This window comes from Neofelis nebulosa, chromosome 7 (assembly GCF_028018385.1).
Source record: "Neofelis nebulosa isolate mNeoNeb1 chromosome 7, mNeoNeb1.pri, whole genome shotgun sequence".
Classification (NCBI taxonomy): Eukaryota; Metazoa; Chordata; class Mammalia; order Carnivora; family Felidae; genus Neofelis; species Neofelis nebulosa.
In genome coordinates, this window is record NC_080788.1 from 134,342,119 (window position 1) to 134,356,572 (window position 14,454).

At 42.9% G+C, this 14,454-nt stretch overlaps 1 protein-coding gene across 2 annotated transcripts in view; it reads right to left on the minus strand.

Moving 5' to 3' along the window:
• EFCAB11 (EF-hand calcium binding domain 11) overlaps positions 1 to 14,454 on the minus strand; it is a 160,060-nt gene that overhangs the window by 44,521 nt on the left and 101,085 nt on the right. The window lies entirely within an intron of this gene.

Consider the following 14,454-nt stretch of genomic DNA (forward strand, 5'->3'; position numbering starts at 1 on the left):
GCCCAGGTGGGATGAACGCATTTATACCGTGTATCCTGTGTATACTGTAGGCACTCAGGAACCTCAGTGGAAGGCAGAAGACAGACAGTCGAGCTGAGCTGTGGCTGTGGTTTTGCCAGGCTGGAGTGATGGAGGAACAGGCGGCGGGGGGTGCTGGGAAGTTGAGGGCATTGCCAAGAGTCTAGACCCTAGACAGGGAAGGAAGGCAGCCTCACATGAGCCTCACCGTCCGAGAAAAACACAGAGGGGGAAGGGACTGGAGGGCCTGATGAAGTTAAGATCAAGTGTAATGGGACCAGTACTAGGCCCGGGCCAGACGGGACCCTGCCCTGGACCCCACATTCTGGAAGGGCTCTGCTCTGGCCCTTATCTGGCTACACCCCTCTCCATATAACAAAGAATCTGCAGGATGGGCCGACCCGAGCCTACACCCTCCACCTTTGAGAGGACATTCCAGGTACCTGGGGCCCTAGGATGGATTCCCTACCCAAAAAGCCCTAGGCCCACGTTCAGTGCCTCTGTGGGCCTCTTCCCGGGGGCCTCCTCAAAGGGTGGCTGTTTGTAAGAGATGTGGATGAAGCTTGGAGTGAGGGATGCTGTTCACATAAGTGTGTGAGACCCCTTGCCACTGGGAGCAGAGCCAGGGGACAGGGGCCATTGATGTCCCATGTGGACCTTCAAGGAATTGATGGTTTCTAAATCAAACCTTTGCCTTCTAGCTTGTTACTAAAGTATATTTTTCAAGGTAGGAAGAGAGAACAAATTTAATAGCTTACCTTGCTTTACCATATATAGATAGATACGCTATATAGATAGACATATGCACACACATACGCGTGGGATCCCACATGTACTTTTGTCCCAGGCGTGCCAACGTCAGGGGTATGCCTGAACGAGGGGGTCATCTGGGTAAGAGGTTGAAATAGGGATTCTTAGATTTCCGAGTCAACATGGCAGAGTAAACACTTACTGAAAATTCTCAGTCTGAGGCAACATACAGAAATAACAGGTAAAATATTTTGTGAAATCCCATAAGCCTTGTTCTGTTTATTTTCTATTTGCATTCTCTGCTTTGCTCTGTGCCCCTCCGGATTACGTGACTTGGGCTCCCTGCCTTCTAGTTGCATTTGGCCGGCATAAGGTACCAGCAAGAGATAGGACGGTATGAAGAGATAGGATGGGATATTTGTTTCCTGCTCCCTCCCTGTTTCGGGCCTGCTTTCTAACAGTGGCTCCTTCCCTCCACACTCAGCTTCTACCAGAGGGCCCCTTGTCGCAGTGCAAGCTATCCCCGAAGGCCAATAATCACATCTCCTCCTGTGCGTCTGCAGGACTCGGTGTGGTTACAGCCTTCTCAAATGACCTTATTGGATTCTTTATTCCTGCCCATACTTCTGTAAATAGTTTCTTCATTAAAATCTCTTGAATTTAAGTATCTGAACGAGATTCTATTGTTTGCCAGGGCCTCGACTAATTGAAACCATTTTTAAAAACAAGAAAAGAATGCCTCTGTAAATCGGAGAAGAGAATGACCCTCAGTGGTAAGTAATGGTTAAGACTCTGGGGCCTTTGTGAAATTGGGGTGGGGGTCTCGCGTTTCTATATCCGCAGAAGAAAGGGACTGAATATGCCCCACAGATATCAGGGAGTGGGGAGGGTGGGACGAGATTAGTTTTCTGTTATTTCAGTTGGGGTTAAGTCCCCAAATTACCTGCGACTAGAAATGAAGGCGAGATGCCTATACTTGACTAGCCGCCGAGCCTGTACTGCTCTTGAGCTCAGAGACTGTTACTTCCCTACAGTGGGATTCCCAGGTTATGCTTAATTTATGGCTTGTTTCAGAGCTAAGGATCTCCAAACCACTCCTCAGAGGAACCCTTGTAAAACAAATCCATAGGGAAGTTATTGCCCTCCAGAAAAGAAAAGAAAATTACAAAATGTGTAAGGATGTGCAGCGTGATTCAAGACAGTCCAATGAGCGAGACAACTCACATCTGAGAAAGCAGAACAGAACAGAACACTCTGAAGAAGACTTCAAATCCTCAAAATCATAATGGAAGAATGGCAGGTATCAGATGAGGCTGTAATACGTAGAAGATCGTGGATAAAGTAAAAGAAAAGGCCTTGGGGATGGAATACACAACACGGTGACTAGTTAACAGTACCATACTGCATATTTGAAAGTTGTTACGAAAGGGGACCTCAGAAGTCCTCATCACACGAAGAAAATAATTTGTTATAACTATGTAACATAAGGAATGTTAACATTGTGGTGATCATTTTGCAATGTGTACAAACATCTAATCATTATGTTGTATACTCGAAACTAATGTTATTTGTCAATTACACCTCAATTAAAAAAATGTTAAGGTTATGAAATATAGAAGAGATAGAAAGAAAAAGGAACCAACTGAAAATCTTGGAATGAACAAATATAACTGGCAGGTTTGACACAGCTTAAGAGAGATTTAATGAGCTGTAAGATAAAACTGGAAATCTCCCAGACTGCAGTACAGATATCTAAAAAAAGAGAGGGAAAAACCAAAAGGAAAATTAAGGAGACACAGGTGATGTAAGGGAAAGCAAAGACCTTAAACTGAAAGAAGTTTCAGAAGGAGAGAAAAACTGGAGGAGAAAATATTTAGTGCTGCAAATATCAGATTAAGGGAGAAAAACAATATGTGCATCTCACATGTATAGGAAAAAACATTCAAAGAAGCCCAGTGCCTGTTTATAATGGAAAAATTTAGCAGATTTAGACTATAAGGAATTTTTCCTTCCAGCAAAACCCTATATAGCAACAACACACGAAGTGGTGAGACTTTAAATTTTTTTTTCAACGTTTTTTTATTTATTTTTGGGACAGAGAGAGACAGAGCATGAACGGGGGAGGGGCAGAGAGAGAGGGAGACACAGAATCGGAAACAGCCTCCAGGCTCCGAGCCATCAGCCCAGAGCCCGATGCGGGGCTCGAACTCACAGACCGCGAGATCGTGACCTGGCTGAAGTCGGACGCTTAACCGACTGCGCCACCCAGGCGCCCCTAGTGGTGAGACTTTAAAAACGTTCTTATGAAAAGCCAGAAACGCAATATGGATGCCACTAAACATTCCTACTACCTAATATTGTATCAGAGGTTCTAAATCGTGGAAAACAGTTATCTGGATGTGAGATTTCAGAGATGATGCATTTCCTGTAGCGATCCAGGGTAAGGCTAAGGGAGCAGACAGCTGAAGTGATGGAGGTGAAGGTCACTGAACTGAGAGCGTGGAGGAACTGAAGAGCTAAAGCGCCGGAGAGCCCCCAGATGATGTCAGGGCGTGGGGCCTGGGGGAGGCTCTAAGTGATTCAGGTGACGTGGAGGTTGGTGGATGACAGTGCAAAAGAGTAGGGTTTGTCACAGGGTAGGAAATGATGGTCTCCAAACAGCATCTTGCTTCTTGAGCCGTGTTTGCTCAAAAGACCACGTGAGCAAAGCTCTTAGGAAAGAGCCCAATGCCACTTAAAGCAAGAAGGCAGATGCAATGTTTTACTTGCCGGTTAAGGATGCGGCAAAGTTCATTTATGATGGGGGAAAAATGATCAGAGATGTCCTCTGACAGTCTGAAGGAGGGGAAAGTGGAGGTGGGTCCGAACAAAGGAAGATCAAAGTGGAATGGGGATGAGGCAACCGGAGAGAACAGAGGGGCTTGTGGTTTTAACTGGATAATAGGGCCGCGAGCCTGGTGGGATTAGGCGGGACCACGTGGTGTCAAAGACAAAGCCCTCTCCATCAGCATGTTGCAGCTTCGCCAACAGGAGAATCCATTATATGGGTTTAGAAATGGAACACAAGGCCTCTTTGAGGCTACAATAGGAAGAAATGGAAAAAAAATACACTGACCTCCAGATTAGATCCACTAAGCATTAATGACAGATTTTTTAAAAAACATTTTGAGAGAGAGAGAGAGAGAGAGAGAGAGAGAGAGAGAGAGAGAGAGAGGGGCATGTGTACATGGGAGAGGGAGAGAGAGAATCCCAAGCAGGCTCCTGGAGCTCGACTCAGGGCTCTATCTCGTGACTGAGATCATGACTTGAGCTGAAATCAAGAGCCAGACGCTTAACCTACCGAGCCACCCTGGTGCCCCAGCAGATTTCTCATTTAACGGTGGCCTTGTACCATACTATAGTTCACACTTACCACACATTCAACACAGGCATGCCCACATTTACCAACATTAGAAATCGAGAGGAATTAGGATATGTCATTAAAGAATGTTTCTGGAACAAATACCAAAGTCTTACAGATAATGCATGTTTAATAGAGGGCTATAGACTTGCAATCTGGAAATAGTAGTCAATGGGTTAATTTTATATGGAAGCTGCTTGAGATATTTTTATTTCACAATTTCAACGACGTTGTGTTATACTTTGTATAATTAACCTCAAGAGAAATAGATTTTGGAGACCAACCTCTCTGTTGACCACTTAGCTGCCCCCCAACAAGCAACTGTCTCCATTACATCTGCCTTATCATTTCCTCTGATGCACAGCATGGCACACGCAAGTCTTAGGAAGCATCCCTTTCAGTAAGGAACAAATATCAAAATAAGCAAGGATTGGCATCTGTTAGCCTATGAATCTGGACTGTTAATTATGTAAGACAAACATGATGTATTCAAGAAAATAGTACCCATTCATCTGCTTTTTTTCAAAATGGAAAAGCACTACATTTAATTTGTGGTTCTCTGCATTTTAAATAGGCAACTCAATGAAGCAATAAATGTGTTCATAATGAATAGATTTTTCTACATAGGAAACTCTTAATGGCAGTAGCATAACTGAAGATTTAACCTGGTGAACATAAAAGTAAACAACAGAAACACATAAGGATAATTTGAATTGGCCAGAAAATAACATTTCAGCAAAAGAAAAAAAAAATCACCATTGTTGAGAGTAATTTTTAGGTTGTGATATAAAAATGCATCACTGTGTAAAAAGATAAGACTGCTGTAATTAAATTACCAGTATCTAAAATAAGATACAGCTCTCTATGCATCCTGCCTCTCTCCTCATAACTGCTGAGCTTGGTCACTCTGGTGAGCCCTCTGGCCTTCCTATCTCTTCACCTTCTTCCTCACGCTGCTGCGTTTTTTTCTTCTTTCTTTTGGTCCTTTCTCTAAACTCCCACTGTTCTCCTACTCCTAAACCTTTTCACTGAGCATCGTGGAACCTCCACTTCTAATTAAACTAATCTATGCTAATGCCCTCCCTACATCTTGCCTTGATTGGAACTTGGTTCCCTGTTGGAGACATGGTTTCCTTCCACCTGCTCTCCAAATCTCCTCCCCTCCTGACTCTTCTGGAGCCTCGCTCTACTGATTTCCCCCTTCTCTCTTGTGTCGTTAATCTTCCCTCTTGAATGGGCTCCTCTCCACAGAATCATAATAATCTCAAATCAATCCCTCTCCATTTTCCCACCTCCCACACCCTCTGCGATCTTTCGCAGAGATCTGCGATCTCTTCTACCAACCCTCTCCCCTCTCTTCAAGCTGCTGGAGCCTACCACTCCACAGACATTGTTCTGGGTACGGTCAATGATTCAATAACTTCCTTGTTGCTAAATTGAAAAGATACTCTTAATGCTCATATTACTGACCTCCTGACAGCACTGGTCACCCCTGATGCTTCCTCCCTTCTTGAAACTCTTCTCCCTCGGTCTCAATGACCCCATCTGCCTCTGGACTCCCCTAATTCTTTGGGTGCCTTTTATCCCCGGTTGGTGTGCCCTATGGTTCTCTCTTAGGCAGTCTTCCCTTCTTGCTTAAATCCTCTCTCTGAGAGATCTCACTCAGCCCCTGGCTTCAGTTGCTGTTCATATGCTGATGTCCCTCAAAATCTATGTCTCAAGTCCAGATTCACCTCCCCGCCAACTTTAGAACTGCAGATCCAAATGATGAGTGGGCATCTATTCTTGGACAGCCTGAAGGTGGCCCAAATGGACTCCATCTTTCTCCTTTTTAAATTAAAACAATTTTTGTTTTTGTTTTTGAGAGAAAGAGAGAGACAGAGACAGAGAGAGAATGAAGAATGAGTGGGGGAGAAGCAGAGAGAGAGGAGGAGAGAGAATCCCAAGCAGTCTCCATGCCCAGTGCAGAGGTCAACATGTGGCTCAATCCCACGACCCTGGGATCATGACCTGAACCAAAATCAGGAGTCAGATGCTTAACTGACTGAGCCACCCAGGTGCATCGTCTCCTTTTTAAAGCTGTACTTTTTATGTTCCCTCTGTCAGTGAACATTGTCATTACTCCCAAGTGCTAAACCTGAACTCTAGATTTGATCTTGATGCCTACCCCACTCTTCTCTAATCACAACCAAACTATTTACCTAGATCTGTAAACTTCTCCATGCAAAATATCTCTTACATCCATCCACATTTCCCCAACACCTCAGCCATACCATAGCCCAGACTCCATCAGCTCTCTTTGATGGCCACAATGACCCCCCAACCAGTCCCCCTACCTCTAGATATCCATTCTCTATAGTCAGGGAGATCTGTCTAAAACACAATCTGATGTCACTCTCCTTTCTTAAAAACAGTCCAAGATTCTCCATTTCCCCTAGGAGGCCCTAGCTCCTGATCTAACAAAGCCCCTTGTAATCTGGCTGCTGTCCTCTAGCCTGGCTCCATAGCTTGCCTCTACCCTGTGCTCCAATTACACTCGACTTCTTTTATTTCTGCAATGAAGCCATGATCTCTTGCATGGGGATCTGTACATGTTTTTCCATATATCCAAAGCAATCAACCAACCTCTCTTCTTTGCCTGGCTAACTCTTATTCAACCTACAAGAATCAGTAGAGGGCGCTTGGGTGGCTGAGTTGGTTGAGCATCTGACTCTTGATCTGTGGCTCATGATGCCAGGGTTCTGGGATCAAGCCCTGCATCAGGCTCTGCGCTGAGCGTGGAGGCTGATTGAGATTCTCTCTCTCTGCCTCTGCCCTTCTCTCCCACTTGTGTGTTCTCTCTCTCTCTAAAATAAAGTATACATATTAAAAAAAAAAAAAAAAAGAATCAGCAGAGACATTATTTCCTGCGGAGTCGTCCTTACACAGGGCCAAGTGCCCCAGCAATGTGCTCCCCTGTCACCTGGTGCTTCTCCCATCATTGCGCTTCCCACACTCCATGGGAACTACTGTTTAACTGTAGGTGACCATTAGTCCTGTGGGCAAGTTCCACGTCTGTCCAGTACACCACACTGTCCCTGCATGAGCCCAGGCCCAGGTGTGGTAGGTACTCAATATACACTAGATCTGTGGTTCTCAATACTTTGTGGCTTCAGGATTCCCTTACACTCTTAAAACTCGAGAGCCCTGAAGAGCTTCCGTTTTTATAGGCTTTATCAATATTTATCATACTAGAAATTACAGCTGAGAAAATTTCAAAATATTACTTCATTAAAAATGACAATAATTTCACTGCATTTTTAACCAAAACAACATGTTTTTAAATGAAAACTAGGTAAATTTTCCAAAACAAAACGGCGAAGAGATTTTACATTCGTGCAAGTCTTTTCGATATATCGCTTAACAAATTAGTTAGGTTCTCGTATCTGCTTCTGAATTCCCTTTGTGGTGGTATGATTGTAGTATGTAAAGAAAAATACAGTTTACACAGACATGTAGCTGAAAGGGTAGGAGTATTTTAGTAGTTTTTTCAGATAATTGCAGATATTCTTTTCTGATGCTAGACTGTAACTCAATATGTGGTAGTTTCTTAAAGGCTGGCTGCAATGTAGAATATGAAACCATATCAATTAACTTTTCATACTTTGTTACATTAAAATCCAGTGGTATATCTTGTACTTTCAATAGATCTTTTACCCAAGCACGATTTTGTAATATCATGCATTGGTTATCTGAGAAATATTAATTCACTGAGTTACACAGATCTTCTAAATGTTAACACCTTTCATTATACAATATAAAAAAAAATCACATTTGTTAATATCACCATTGAATTCACCAGAAAAGTCTTTATGTATTGAGAAACTGTCAAGCTCACAGTGGTGGATACAAGTTTCCCAAATTCTAATTTTCACTTGAAGGCTTGAATTTTATCATTGGCAACAAACACTGTCAGTTGTTTTTCTTGAAATGGCAGGCTCACATCGTTCATTTTTGAGAAAATGCTGACCAAATACTCAAGTCTGAGTAACGATAGCTTGTCATTCTTTCAAATAAAAATAGTGTTTCATTAAAACAGTATCCGGTTCAGATCTCAACTTAAAGAGCTTTTCCTGGAGACAACCATTATGCTTCGGCATGTAACCCAAATGCTGTACAAATACTTCCTAGCATATTAAAAAGATGTGTGCTTGAGGACTGAGATTTAATTAAATAATTCTTTTTTTTTTTTTTTAACGTTTATTTTTGAAAGCGAGAGAGAGTCCGGGCAGAGAGAGAGGAAGACACAGAATCCGAAGCAGGTTCCAGGCTCTGAGCTGTCAGCACAGAGCCCGATGTGGGGCTCAAACTCACAAGCCATGAGATCATGACCTGAGCTGAAGTTGGACGTTTAACCAACTGAACCACCCAGGAGCCCCTAGTAAAATAATTCTTATTGCTTCACCAAGGATATTCTTTTTTTTTTTTTTTTTTTTTTTTTAGTGTTTATTTATTTTTGAGAGAGAGAGAGAGAGAGAGAGACATGGAGAGAGAGTGAGCATGAACGGGGCGGGGGAGGGGAGCAGAGAGAGAGGGAGACACAGAATCCAAAGCAGGCTCCAGGCTTCAAGCTGTCAGCACAGAGCCCGACACGGGGCTTGAACCTGTTAACCCCGAGATCATGACCTGAGCTGAAGTCAGACACTCACTCAATCGACCGAGCCACCCAGGCGTCCCTCACTAAGGATATTCTTAAGAGAAACTGGCAATTCCCCCCCCCCCCCCCCCGAGGGGCAAGGTGATGCAGAACGAAATGATTATGAGCACAGTTCTGTGCTACTGCCTTGATTCATGCTACAGACTGGGAGAACAGTTCCTGTGGATTCATCTACCACAGCTTTTGCAGCACCGATGCAAATGTCAGCAGTGTGAACCAAGGTAAACAGTGCCTGAGCATCAGGAAAGTCGTTTTGACCTCACACACCCCGTCGGGCATGGATCATCTGTAGAGGGCCTCTGGGCCAGATGAATGACACAAGGAAGGACATACAAGCCAGCTTGGGTGCCTGCGACAACACTGCCCGGGGCCCTGGCTCTCCCCACCGGACCTCCATCCTGAGCTCCTTCCCAGAGCTCATTCTCCTGCTCTTTTCTCTGGGGCTTTTTGATTGCTTCCTTCCACACAACCCTTGGTTTTGCCTTGACCCTGGGGTGCTGACACCTGTGCCTTAATAAAATCCTGGCTGCAACTCAATTTTCTGGCTGCATTTTTGTTATTATTTCTGGGACCCGGCTTTGGATATCAGCCCTCTGGCCCCAGGCCCCACGATAAGGAGTAAGGCAAATCCTCCTCGGCATTTTTTTCTGGACCATTCTGGGGTGGACTGTGCAGGTTTACTTCTCACTAGCTCTGTCTCACACTGTGCACACTAGAGGAGGCAGGATTAGAGGGATTAGGGATTTGGTACAAAAGGATATTGTTTAGGAAGATACCTAACTTTGGAGGTAAAACAAAACTGTCTTGCTGGTTGTCTTCTTGAAAGATAAGATGAAATATTCTTTTACTCTTGCAGATACGGGTCAAAATAAAAAAAAAATCAAGTGGTCAATGAACATATGCTAAAAGAAATGCTCAACATAGAACAGTTTTGAATTGTGTGCTCATCCATTTCTCTTCCATCACTACTTTCTGATTATGCATCAGAAGTTCATCCAAGTATGAGACTTTGGTAAATGCATCTTTTAAATATGAAAGTTAGAGTTGGGCGTGTACAGGACAAGGTATTTTTTTTGCTGAAAACAGCTTTCAGCAAATAGCAAATTATTTAGAAGCAAATTAATATGATTTTCAAGCAGGTCTGTCCCATTGAACAAATCATTTTTTATCATTACAAAAGAAATGCTTTCTTCTCTTGGCATACCTCTTATATTACTTTTCTGAGCATTCTTGAACTAAGGCTTCCTTGTACTTTGAACAGCCAAGCTCTATCACAGTAATGTATCTGTGTGAAACAAACCTCCAATATTTCTAAGAGTCAGTGATAGAATGAAATGCCTTTCATGTCATTGCTCAGCTCTCTTGCAAAATGAGCCCAGAGGCTTAACTTCAAGGGGCTTTGGGAAGATATCTCTCTCTGCCCCTGTCAGTGAGGGGCACTGTTGTAGGAAAGCAGAGATTTATGGGGTGATGGTTGCTCAAAGGCATGTGAGGTGTATTCCATGGAGAAGCAGGCTGAAGATGGAGAGATAGAGGCCAGTCAGGAGCCCTAGTCCCAATGGTGTGTCTATGGGACAAGGACAAGGGATCTCAAGGGTGGCTAGTTTCCCATTCCTTCATAAACAGGAATATACTGATGTCCTACATGAGGCTGACCTGGGTCTCCAAGACACTGAGAGGCAGTTTTGCATAGTGAGGGTCTTGAGTTTTAGAGGCAGACCACCTGGGTTTGAATATTGGCCCCATCATTTATAGGCTGAGTGACCCTGGGCAAAGGAGTTTTCTAATCTGTGCTCATCTGGGAGAGTTGTTATAAGGCTGTAAAGATACCATCTACATAAGGTGCTTAGCATAGTAGCTGGCATGTAGCAGGTGCTTAACAAATGACAGCTATTATTATTCACATTATTCTTCTGAAAGCATAAGCTGTGCATCTCCTAGAAGGAGAAGAAACAGATCTAGGACTTTTATATTCTTTTGCTACCCATCCCAGGGAGAGGATCCTGAGAAAAAGAAGATTCTATCAGATCTCTCGGGCACCAATTAAAGAACACGCCGCTCTCCATCAGGAGGATTTACACCCTCACTGGGAGGCACATCTCTAGACATGAACATCTGGATTCGTAACAAAGAATTATGAGAAGATACAGTCTTGTTGGGTGAAGAGTCGGGAGGACACCAGCCGGTGTCAGGTCTCAGTCAGAACTCTAGGCCTAGAGTCCCTTGATCTCCCCAATTTGGATAAACTTCATCTCTACTCTGCTTCAAAGACTGACCTTCCACGCTAGACCGGGGGCCTTGTCAATGACACAGAACTTCTCTACGTATGAATTATCCAGTGTCAAGATCCAATCCACTGTATACAGCTCCCCACTCTTACAGCTCTATTGCTCTTTGATTCTCAAGTTCTTTCAGCATCTTTTGAGACTCCTAGGACGCTGACCATTCTACATTCTCTTAGTCTTCAAGTACCTGCCTAGTTTGACTTTTTCTCTAGTTGGCCTAGAGTCTATGGTGCCATGCCTTTAGTTATATGGACCATTATCCTCAACGCTCCACCTGTTCCTTCTTCTAGCCCACTCAACCTACAAAGCCCAAACCCAGTACTGATCCAGTCATAGTTCCTCAAACAGGGTTTGGATCCCACTCCTCCCGCCTCTTAAGGGACTTGGCTCCTTCAGTCATATTCCTCTGCCTTCACTTCTACTTATTATTTCTTCCTAACACATCTATGTTATGAAATATCTCTCTAGATTCCAAATTCTTCTCTAGCATCTTAGTCTTCAAAAATAGTTTTACACCAGTTCCCTCCACTTCCTCCTCATCAATTCACTCCTTAACCCAAAAAGCAAGCTGGCCTCTGTTTTCATGATCTTATCCAAACTGCTTTTCTTGAGGTTGGTCATATCACCAAATCCAAGGAATCCTCTTTAAATGGCATGTCAAACTGCTGACACTGCTTCCTCTTCTAAAGGGTATTTCCCTTTTACATATCCAGGCTGCATCGCATTCTTCTCACTCTAGAGACCCTTGCAGTGTGACCGCATTCAAAGCTAAGACTTCCACAACTCATAGGATTCAGAAACTGATACCGTGGACCTTAGACGTCTCTGCTGACTGGAGACCCCATATGCACACTGGTTAAGAAGGCAGACTCTGAACTCAGATAAACCTGCATTCCAACTCCTGTCTCTGCACTGACCAGCCATCCAGCCATGAGAAAGTTACTTCACTTAAACCTCAGGCTCCTCAACTACAGAATGGGGTAATTATATCGCTGGTATCCACCTCTAGAGTTCTCCTGGGGATTAAATTAAATAATGCATGGAGAAGCATATAATTAACACTCCATAACGTTAGCGATTGTTGTTATTACAGGATTCTCTACCCAAAACTCCCGAAGGAACTCAAACTTCAACTCAAATTACAAAATCAACTTAATGCCCTCATGCTCCTCCTTCATTACAGTAATCATCATAATAGCTTCTGTCTCTCAAGGATACATTTTGACAACTGATCTGTAAGTTAAATATTAGTGACCCTATTTCATATATATATATATATATTTTTCATATATATTTCATATATATATATTTCATATATGAAATATATATATATGAAATGTATATGAAATATATATATATGAAATATATATATATGAAATGTATATGAAATATATATATATGAAATGTATATGAAATATATATATATGAAATGTATATGAAATATATATATATGAAATGTATATGAAATATATGTATGAAATATATATGAAATATATATGTATGAAATGTATATGAAATATATATATGAAATATATATGAAATATATATATATGAAATGTATATGAAATATATATATGAAATATATATATGAAATATATATATATATATATATATATATATATATATATATATAAAAATAAATAAAAAACAACTGAGGTTTAGAGAAGTTAATTACTCTGCTGGAAGTGACAGGAAAACGACAGTTACGATTCAAACCCTGGCCCTTCTGACTCCAAAGTTAATGCTTCCTCGCTCTGGTAAACCACATCAGTGTTCGAGTCCCAAGCCAAAACCCAAGACCTTTATTTTGGACTTCTTCCCGTCTCTCTCAGCTATGTCGTGTGAGAGACGGCATTTTCATGGGAGAAAATTCCCTGATTTGTAACACTTGCTGATTTCCAGCTCCCAAGGCAATGTCACTGAATGTGAGCTGAGCAAAGATGGGCAGAACTGGCATGGGAGCCCGCATGGGCCAGCTCTGGCACACCGCTGGTTCCAGTGAGCCCCCGAATCCTGTTCGTTTGGATCCAGATAGTTTGATCGAAAGCAATTTGCCAGAAGCAACTTAGTCAAAATGACGCTGGTGAAAACAACGTGTTAAAACGATGTGACTAGAAAAGAATACCATTCAGCGATCGGCTACACATGTTTTCTCTGTTCTACTCTCTTCCTGAGTGACTTAATTCTGGCCAATTATTGTCCAGGATGTCCAAGCAGAGGCTGTTGGTGGTAAGGTCACAGCCTCTGCAGCCTCCAGGCCTCTCGGTCTTCCCTGTCTGGGCTCCAGGTACACAGGAAACTTCCCATTCCTCGGGGGCCAACACCTCCTCGCCTCCCTGTCTCCGCTCGGGCCTGGAACGTCCTTCTGTCCACCGCATCATCTCTGCGTGGCTGACTCCTCTTCCTCATCTTTCTGAGTAGGGAACTGCTACGGGGGATACTCAACAAACTAAATGTCAAACAGCGAGAATTAAGGTGGAATTTTGTACGCGTCCAACGACTGGCAGACTGCTTCAACCCGTTTTGCTAGTTTTTCACAACATATGGTATGACCCTATTTCAACAGCAAAGAGTACACACGGATATAGAAAAGGATCTGGGAACTTAGTCTCCAGGGGTTTTAGCAGTGACTTTCTAAATAACAGGTGTGATTATGTGAGCGGTTTCTTCCCCCCCTTTGGTCTATAGTTTCTGTAGTAAGCATGCATGGCTTCTATAATAAAAAAAAAAAGCCTATTTCTGTAAGATATTTTTATTGTTAATGTCTCTGTATTTCAATTGTTCACTACCGTAAACAATTCTGGACTGGCTGCCCATTCATTGGATAGAAAAAGAGCTTGGAAAATAATGAAAAATGGGTAATTTTTAAGACCACAGAAATCATCACATGGCGTACAAAAAAACCACCAGAATGGAAGAAACCAGACTCCAGAGAGGTTCACTTTCTTTGTTTTTTTTTTTTAATTTTTTTTTCAACGTTTTTTATTTATTTTTGGGACAGAGAGAGACAGAGCATGAACGGGGGAGGGGCAGAGAGAGAGGGAGACACAGAATCGGAAACAGGCTCCAGGCTCCGAGCCATCAGCCCAGAGCCTGACGCGGGGCTCGAACTCACGGACCGCGAGATCGTGACCTGGCTGAAGTCGGACGCTTAACCGACTGCGCCACCCAGGCGCCCAGAGAGGTTCACTTTCAACGGCAGTGTGATTTCAGCAAGATTATTGGGCTGACTAAATTATATTTGGCCAAATTCTATGCTATTGTTAACTCTTCCTCCTTGAAATCTTTTATGATTCTTCAGATTT